Raw genomic sequence first — 9,999 nt, forward strand, 5'->3', positions numbered from 1 at the left:
GTACAGTAGTGCTGTGTTAAGTATTGTGTTGAATAGTTTGTTTAGTACAGTAGTGCTGTGTTGAGTATTGTATTGAATGGTTTGTTTAGTACAGTAGTGCTGTGTTGAGTATTGTATTGACTGGTTTGTTTAGTACAGTAGTGCTGTGTTGAGTATTGTATTGACTGGTTTGTTTAGTACAGTAGTGCTGTGTTGAGTATGGTATTGAAAGGTTTGTTTAGTACAGTAGGGCTGTGTTGAGTATTGTATTGAATGGTTTGCTCAGTATAGTAGTGCTGTGTTATGTATTGTACTGAATGGTTTGCTCAGTACAGTAGTGCTCTGTTAAGTATTGTATTGAATAGTTTGTTCAGTACAGTAGTGCTGTGTTGAGTATTGTATTGAATGGTTTGCTCAGTACAGTAGTGCTGTGTTAAGTATTGTGTTGAATAGTTTGTTTAGTACAGTAGTGCTGTGTTGAGTATTGTATTGAATGGTTTGTTTAGTACAGTAGTGCTGTGTTGAGTATTGTATTGACTGGTTTGTTTAGTACAGTAGTGCTGTGTTGAGTATTGTATTGACTGGTTTGTTTAGTACAGTAGTGCTGTGTTGAGTATCGTATTGAATGGTTTGCGCAGTACAGTAGTGTTGTGTTGTGTATTGTACTGAATGGTTTGTTTATCGCTGTTTTGTACTGTTAGCCATGTTCATTTATGTAGATAAAACCATCCCTTTCCTATAGTCTATTACCATCATAGATGTTTTACAAGAAGGACAAGTACTTACATGTTCTGTCCACGCACAGTCAGGCCGCACTAACTAATATACTGAAAAAGGCAACAAATAAAAGACCATAGCCACTAATTGTAAGCCAATTACATGTGGGGCATCTGGTATTTGTCCACAGAGCTCAGGTCACGAATCAGCTGAAGTTAAGCTACATTGGTCATTGTGTGCCCTTTGGTGGGTGACCGTGTGATAGCTTGACCCCTCGAGTGTCTAGGACTTGCCTCACAACGATGCACACATGTGGTCTGACTTTAGTCAAATGAGTTTGTTCAACACTGTATCTGTTCACCCATCATGGTACATGGTGGGAAAAGTCAAATGACTATTAATCTTCTAACAACTCACAGGCAGATTGGGTTATCCGGGGTAGACAGACAAGACTACCCGGGGTAATAATGTCCATCATACTGTGTGCACTTAAAGCACTGAAAGGATGTCCCTATGGTGTGAAGTTAAGCGCTGTATGAATGACTTTATTAAATTATTAAATTGCATTAGTTCTAGTTACAAGATGACTGACATATCACCTTTCGGCATAACTCTTTAACCTCTAGTGTCTATTCCTCTTGTGTATTGGAAGCAAACTTTACCGCTGTCAGAGAATATATACTGAGTAAAAAAGAAACATTCTTTCTTCAGGGCACCATAAAAGAACAAGAGATGGTAAGATGATTAAATTGTTATTATTTCATTGCTGAGATTTGTGTGATGTACTCGATACGCGGACAGTGCCACAATCAGTTCCATTAGGCTACCCCGCATTCCAAAACATGAGTATACAGAATGTCAAGTCACTATATGGACGTCGAGAATGGAGATCGGCAGCCAGCAACCGATTTCGAATGGTCTGTGAGGACAGTATCTCTAAACATCTGAGCCCAGGTTAGCTATTCTCGAAACGTTCGCAGCCCTGCGAACTTCTTAAGATCATTCTGAACACAATGGTTACTATCAAAGTTAAGAAATCTTAGGGCTACGAACTATTCTAGAATAAGGACCCTGGTTCGTGTAGCCAGCAGAAATCTCTCACGTAGGTGACGTAGGACGATTTGACGGTCTTCTGCTCGTAACGTCACACGTGGACGACCCGACCTTGGGCGATGAGAAGTGGTGCCAGTTTGTTGTAGACGACCTCGCAAGTCATACACAGTACGACGGCTGCATCCCATTGCTCTTGCGACTTCAATAACTGATCTTCCCGCTTGCAACATGCCACCGGCACGTTCACGTTGCACATTTGACAATCGTAGCATTTAAAGTACCGTTAGAAGTGTGGTTTAAAAGTCGGTTTTTTTCAGTTCTTGAGGATAATACAAACACGTGCAAATGAAGAAATCTCTGATGCGAAGATAACGTGATTGACTACACGTGCAAGACCTGTTTTGCCACTAACGTCATTTTCACGACGAATGGATGGGTTTGAGTGGCCCATGCTAATGTTTTTTTCTAGAGCAGAAAGATAGGGATCCCATTTCGGATACCTAGATGTATCGTCAGAAAAAAATATTCATTTTTGTGCAAATTACATTTTGTGAAGGCTCTTTTTTGAGTCAGCATATACCATGATCAAACATAGCCAATATGAAGAAAAACGTTTTCCGATTACGTGGCAACTATAGATAAAGCTTTTATCTCTAGCATCAGAACAATGTGTAACTTCTGAAAGTAAAATTATTATCTGAAGTTTTCAGACAGAAAACCATATTGGAAATGGCAGTATGGTTTTCAGACACGAGGAGTGCATTCCTTCGGGTACTGTCTGTGCTACCATCTTTTTTTTATTTATGCAGATTTTTGTCTGGCACTGGCAAGATGGAAACATGTCAATCAGTCATTAATAATCCATGAGCTGATATAATCAAATAAAACCCGTGTAGTTCAACGAGCGATGTACCAACCTGAACTAGCAATAAAACACATCAGTGACATGAAGATCTATACGAAAGAGATGACTGACCGGATACTATAGGAGCCCTAAGTAAGTCACGGCCCTTCGTGAGATCTTTATACTTCAGGTCACAGGTAGTGTTTCATACCGTTTCGACTGTTCGTCTCATTGTTGACAGTAAGGACTCCTTAATCCTTGCCGGAGTAACAAATTTCCGATCTAAACATATACGAATTAGCGATCTATTACGACTGCCAAGCGCTGTGACAGCCAAGTATGGCTGTGCACTTGGTCCAGTCTGACAATGTAAGGAACCAGAACTAGCTGTTGAATATACGCTTGTCACCGAAACTCTAATACCGTAAGTCTGGAACCAGCTCAGTACCGGATGTAGCTCGATCCTCGCGAGATTTACAGGCTCACTTTGCATGAGTGTATGACAACAGGAATGACTTCAACGAATGAGACAAACTCGAGAATCGAGATCAAGGTTCGACTAATCGAGGCCTGAGGACATTTTTGTTTTCCATAAGTATTAGGACAGAAATGTAGACGACATTTCCAAATTCCTCGCAAGGCTATTTCACCATCGAGCATTGTTAAACAGAACAGAGTGTAATCAATATTTATGCACATCAATCACCATCCGCTAAAAAGTGTAATAGACATATCACCCTTAAGTAAAACACATATGACAATGACAGAACAAAGCATAACCTGTGGTGTGCTGTAGCGTTGTTTGTGTGGTTGGTCAGATAAATTAGTATCATGTTGTTTATAGTTTATTACGTGCTCTAACACCTTCAAGACATTTGTTTAACTGTGACAGTGTATCAGCAGTACAGACCAACTACAGAAGGAACGGTGCCACATTTGTATTTCGTCCAGCCCTTTAACACGCATGGCAGCTGTGTTCGTCTCACCCGTCGCTGATGTCGTGGCTTGAAGCCCCAGTAGAATCTATCAATATTGACGTGCCGCAAATGACTAAACGATTCCCTGTATCAGAAGTCCCAAGGTCTCTGTATAAGATCTCCCAAGGTCCAGTTGCAGAAGGGCATTTAAAACCTCAGTAATATCCGCACACAAACACTCAAATATCAGTTAACTTCATTGGAAAGACAACCCAACTTTAATTCAACTGTCATGTTTTATCTCTGTTCGTTCCCTGGTCTGGTATCGGTTGGTGCCTTCCTCCGTAAACTGACATTAATCAAATCTAGCAATCATGCGTGAATGGAAACATGTTTCGCCTGCTGTAGAAACAACCCGCTCTCTGGTTCCTATCTCAGACCGACATGGGATTCGCTATCTGCGTGACAGCCATTCATTTGTTCCTCTGTCCATCCATCTTCGTGCCGTGAATCACCGTGAATCAGTATCCCCGGGGGAATATCGGGGTACAACTGGGTTTCAGCAACCCATGCTTGTAAGAGGCGACTAACGGGATCGGTTGGTCGGGATCGCTAACAAACTTGACATATGTCATCGTATGGCAATTGTGTGTAGATCGATGTTCGTGATGTTGATCACTGGATTGTCTGATCCAGACTCGATTATTTAACTGGACAATTACTGCTGTTTAAACACTATACACACAATCCAATCCTACCAATGCTAACATGATCAATATTTTCACTGATCCCGGTTTAGCATCCTGCAGAAAGCGTTTATCAATAATAAGCTAGTAATCCATGAATCCTATCCCATCACCTCACTCATCCTTATCTCCATCCTTGTGTGTCTTATCATCAACTGTTACGCCATGATCAAATGCATCACTTCTATCTGCGAAGTGACTCACCCATGGTTCTACTGACACATCCATCTACATGTCGTGTTTCACTCATGGTTCTACTGGCACATCCATCTACATGTGTTTCACCCATGGTTCTACTGGCACATCCATCTACATGTGTTTCACCAATGGTTCTACTGGCACATCCATCTACATGTCGTATTTCACTCATGGTTCTACTGGCACATCCATCTACATGTGTTTCACCCTAGGTTCTACTGACACATCCATCTACATGTCGTATTTCACTCATGGTTCTACCGGCACATCCATCTACATGTCGTATTTCACCCATGGTTCTACTGGCACATCCATCTACATGTCGTGTTTCACCCATGTTTCTACTGGCACATCCATCTACATGTCGTATTTCACCCATGGTCCTACTGGTACATCCATCTGCATGTGTTTTACCCATGGTTCTACTGGCACATCCATCTACATGTCGTATTTCACCCTAGGTTCTACTGGCACATCCATCTATATGTCGTATGTCACCCATGGTCCTACTGGCACATCCATCTACATGTCGTATTTCACCCATGGTTCTACTGGCACATCCATTTGCATGTGTTTCACCCATGGTTTCTACTGGCACATCCATCTACATGTCGTATTTCACCCATGGTCCTACTGGCACATCCATCTGCATGTGTTTTACCCATGGTTCTACTGGCACATCCATCTACATGTCGTATTTCACCCTAGGTTCTACTGGCACATCCATCTACATGAGTTTCACCCATGGTTCTACTGGCACATCCATCTACATGTGTTTCACCATTGGTTCTACTGGCACATCCATCTATATGTCGTGTTTCACCAATGGTTCTACTGGCACATCCATCTACATGTGTTTCAACTATGGTCCTACTGGCACATCCATCTGCATGTCGTATTTCACCCTAGGTTCTACGTCCACATCCATGTGTTTCTTCTATTATTTCGCCCGTCTGTCATTTCTGCTGGTCCATTTTTAAGTAAGTGTCATCTGGCATTTTTTTAGCATCCAGTTCTACTTGTCAACGTTTCGCTGCATTCCATGCACACTTGTGAAATACCATTCTAAATTATCACACTTTCAACACTGAATATTACCCAAAACATTTCGGGTTCGGGGTAAAATTGTTTGTCGGAACTATGCAGTGTTTATAGAAGCAAATAATTAAGTGTCTTTGAGCGTTAGAGGGTTGTCCATGGTGGCCACTTCCGCTGGCTGAGTTGATGTTTATCCTTTTTTCCAAACCCTTAGATCTTTTGCCGTAATGTCAATCACTGATCGGCCATGTCTACTCCCGAACAGGACGTTTTTGTCAGCTCTGTCCTTGTAATAGGAAGCGATTTGTATTTGTCCTTGAGTCGATGAACAAAGACCTTCTGAGCTGGAAGGCTGAAAACCGTTCCTGACTGACGTTTAAAGATCACTAATCTCTTGAGATGTTAAATACATTGTGTACATGAATGTAGGGGCATTGATTATATTGTTTACGCCTTTTTTTCTTATTTTTTCTGAGCAAGTGAACCTTCGGCTAGTTTTGGCCAGTGGTTACCAGTCTGGGTCAGGCCCTAATTAGTATCCTGTCTTTATGTATTTTTAGAATTTTTGTCTCACGTCAGCAGGAGAGCTAAGCGACTGTTTTTTCGCCATCCCGGCCCTGATCGAGCACGCACGGTAATTTACGTGACTTAATAATTGACATTTTGTGCTGCACAGTGGAAGAAGAATGAATCTTTTGACATCTGCACTCCAGAGTTTGGTCGGAAGTGGTAAAGACGGCTCAACTGGGAAAAGAAACAGACATTATCCTATAGAACCGTTGAAGAAACTAGAAAAACAAACTTAGAATCAAAATTAACTAGATATCGCTTTACTCCACAGGAAGCGGATCACATCCATTTGCAGTTTTTGAGAACACATAAGCCTGCTATTGATTGGTTTAATCTAGGTTTAAACCTTGTAAGTCAGGTTTTGTATGGCAGGCACGACTTGCAGTGGAGGCGTTATGGTTACCACCCATCCATCATTGTGCTGGTGTGCTTGGGAAGATGGGAAAGCAAGTTTAGACAGGATGATGGTCGACTCTCTCAGCATGCGCGATGCTGGGTTGCGTATGTAGTACTTGATATAGACTATTAATTATTTTCATATATTATACATAGGATATTGTATAATACTGTATATTATTGTATACACAAAATAGAACAGTTTGTAGAGCTTGACTGTGAATACAGGAGGGGGTTTGCAGCTGTTGATTATATTATGAATGTCGACTATCTGTCACTGTAGTTGTTTTGATGGTTATGTAGGGAACGAACCTATTTCTGGTGACTGGCAATTATCCCTTTGCCTTAATAGGTTTGGTAAAATGCAAAAGAAGCACATTTTGTTTGCGATCTATCACTGTATATGTATGTTTCCGGGTTTCTTGAGTCTTTGTACTTGCTGTTTTTGTCAATGTGAATAAAATATTTAAAGGGTGTCAACGAAATCAGATAAAGACTGCATATCGTTGAATTGTACAAAGGAACTCCATAAATAACAAATATCCTTTTCCAGATCGTCAAGAAATATCTACCACAAGCAGAATCGATTGTGTGATTTCGGTTGTACATGTGTTTATGCATGATGATATTAATATAATATCAGGTGTTCGTAAAACGGTTTTGTTTAGCAGATACACAAGGCATGTCAGATGTTATTCTAAAGCTCAGGGAAGCTCACTTTCTAAAACTTTCGTAGAAAGAGGGAGGCTTTTTGTACCTCTATTTTGTGCAATATAGACACCAAAGGATGAGGCATTCTCAGATAAAGTGGCATCTCCACATTTTAAGGTTGAGGACATTTCTCAGAACTGAAAACAAATGCCGTCAAATGTTTGAAGCAAAATGCTGAACCTTCGTTATGCACAGGTACGAGACCTTTTGCTCGGATTGGACAAAAAATGAAACAAGAAACATCTGGTATATTTATCTGATCAACACCGGTCAAATAACCAGTTCGCCGCATTTCGCCGCCTTTGATGTAACCACTGGACCTAGAGATCACCCATATCTGTTTCACATGATAGGTATCTATTAACAAGTAAAGTGACAAACAGACAAAGGCGACAAACATATTCTATAAAAACTCTAGATTCTGTGGTAGGCTTCCGACTTCTCTCTTCACAGGTCATTTCAAATCATAATTATTCATTCCTGTACAGCAACAGGTAATTGTTTCTGAGGATAGTCAAGACCGGATTAGCTTCTGCACTGACGTTATGTATTTAATTCAACTAGTTTTATTTGCTGCCTACTGAATGAAACTGCAGAGATTCCTTAAAAGCTATTTGTCTGTGTCGAGTCAACTACAAAACAAATGTTTGATCTAAGTCATCAGTGCCGACCCCAAACTCTGTTGCAGAACAAATATATATTACATATTACATATATCTCTGCCCTTCTTCATAACAGTCCTAATTAATGTGTTCTTGTGGAATATCGACTGCCTGTTACTGTCTATGTTAAGATTTGTAAAGGTGTTGAATGTCGACTATCTATCGTTGTGAAGTTGTTGTGAAGCCCAAGGCTTTCTTTCAGTTGGCAAATGCGTTGGACCTTAAATAAACAGAAGCAGGTGGCAAGTGTTTATCACATCTCGTAAAATGAAACAGTGCATATGGATATTGTTTACCTGACCAGACAGCGTCTGTGGCTCAGTTAGAACGTAATCTTAGTGCTGCCATCGAAGTTGTCTCCACATTGCCTTGTTCTTTTCCACTGACAGCTACTCAAAGGCAGACATTAGTATGGTCAACACATTTTGTAGACAGATGAGAAACTCTTCAGAACGTATTTTAGCATTGCTATGATGCCCCTAATCCATAAACCAGACAGGACCCAGTCAGTAGTTTTTGTTTTGCATATGTTTTTCGAGGTTTCATGAAGTCTGTGTTAAAAAGGCATGAAATGTGCCCTTTAAAAAACGTGTACAGGAACGCCATTCGCCACACGTGGAGACGTTATCAACAAAACGCCGTCTTTGCAGAACGTCATCGAAGTAGCCGTCAATCTATAAACAGACTACGCAGCGATCGTTGGATTCGAACCACCCATCTGCTCCAAAGATACTAACCAGCCACACTCGCTCCCAGAACAGTTCCTGGTGTCAACAGGATATCGCCAAGGACCATTCGCCCGCTTCTAGCTGCACACAGGATACGTGCTAGACATTCCTACCAATTTTGACATTGCGTCACCAACGTATCCGATTGCAGTGGCGCAGACGACATCTATGTTAGAGAGCACGAGAGTGGAGTATTCTTCTCTTCACTGACGAGTCTAGATTTATCTTGCACTGAGCTGATGGCTCAACCCGAGTTTACCGGCGACATGGTGAGGCACCTTCACCCCAGACAGCAAATAGGGTTGTGTCAGGAACTGTGTCCTTGAGGCCGACCGTTATGTCCAGGCCGAGTGATGGTTTGGGGTGGGATAACGAGTGCTAGATTACACCTTTGCTAAACATCAATCAAAATGTAACGGGTCTCTGGTACAAAGACGAAATTGTTTATCCAGTCGCCATGCAGTTTCTACGGCAGGGCTTGCTATATCCCCAGATCTGTCCCTTACAGAACAGTACTTTTCGGACGGTATGGACAGGAGATTGAGACGTTGGCCAAATCCTCTAGCCACGCTTCAGGAACTCCAGACGGAGCTTCGACAGATAAGGAATGCCATTCCAGAAGACAAGACAATTTATTTGCTGGGTGAGTTTCGTTTTGACCGTCCTCTCCCTGTGACCTAATTAGCATGCCAGAAAAGTTTAAAATGAAACAATAGCAATCCTATTGTGGAGTGATGTTCTTGCAATGTTAAAAAGATCTCATTATAAAAATATCAATTGTTACTACACATATCTCACTTAAAGTCAGTCACAATCACCTTTGCCTTCGAGTATATTTTTTATTGCTATTTGCGTTTTACGTCAGGACCTGTTTTAACTGAAAGACTGACTAGCTAGTCTGCTGTTAACGTATCGGCACAACCTGACAACGCTCACCGAAGAGAGCGCCGAGTGGGTATTAGGGAAATATTGAGGGTGTTTGGTTGACTGAACTTCACGAACTTTACTTTCAGCTCATTAGTGTTTCTATCTGTTCAGTATGTATGTTGTCTCCAGTCTGTTAGTTTCTATCGTAAATTCTCACAGCACAACAGAACGCATACAACCCATTTTGGGTCTATATAGGACAAGATATAACGGAATGCTTCTAATCTAATGCATCGTGATAAATCTGGTAACGTGAAGTCCAAACGGTCTTTAGTCCGTGTTGATTTGCTTATTTACAAAGGTGCAGAAAGGTTGTTCATCGGGTCTTGGCGTCACCTCAGCTATAGCCGACACGTAACAAGACATGTGTTGTATGTCAGAGGTAGTCTGTCCAAAATATGAAGCTAATATAAATTACCACAGGTCCAAAAGATCAAACACAGTGGCAGTTGTTAGTTTGAGACAAAGGAGTTGAATGTCAAAGGTGTTTTCTAACTGTTTGCACTTTATAGA

The sequence above is a fragment of the Haliotis asinina genome, chromosome 6 (genome assembly GCF_037392515.1).
Source record: "Haliotis asinina isolate JCU_RB_2024 chromosome 6, JCU_Hal_asi_v2, whole genome shotgun sequence".
NCBI classification, from domain to species: Eukaryota; Metazoa; Mollusca; class Gastropoda; order Lepetellida; family Haliotidae; genus Haliotis; species Haliotis asinina.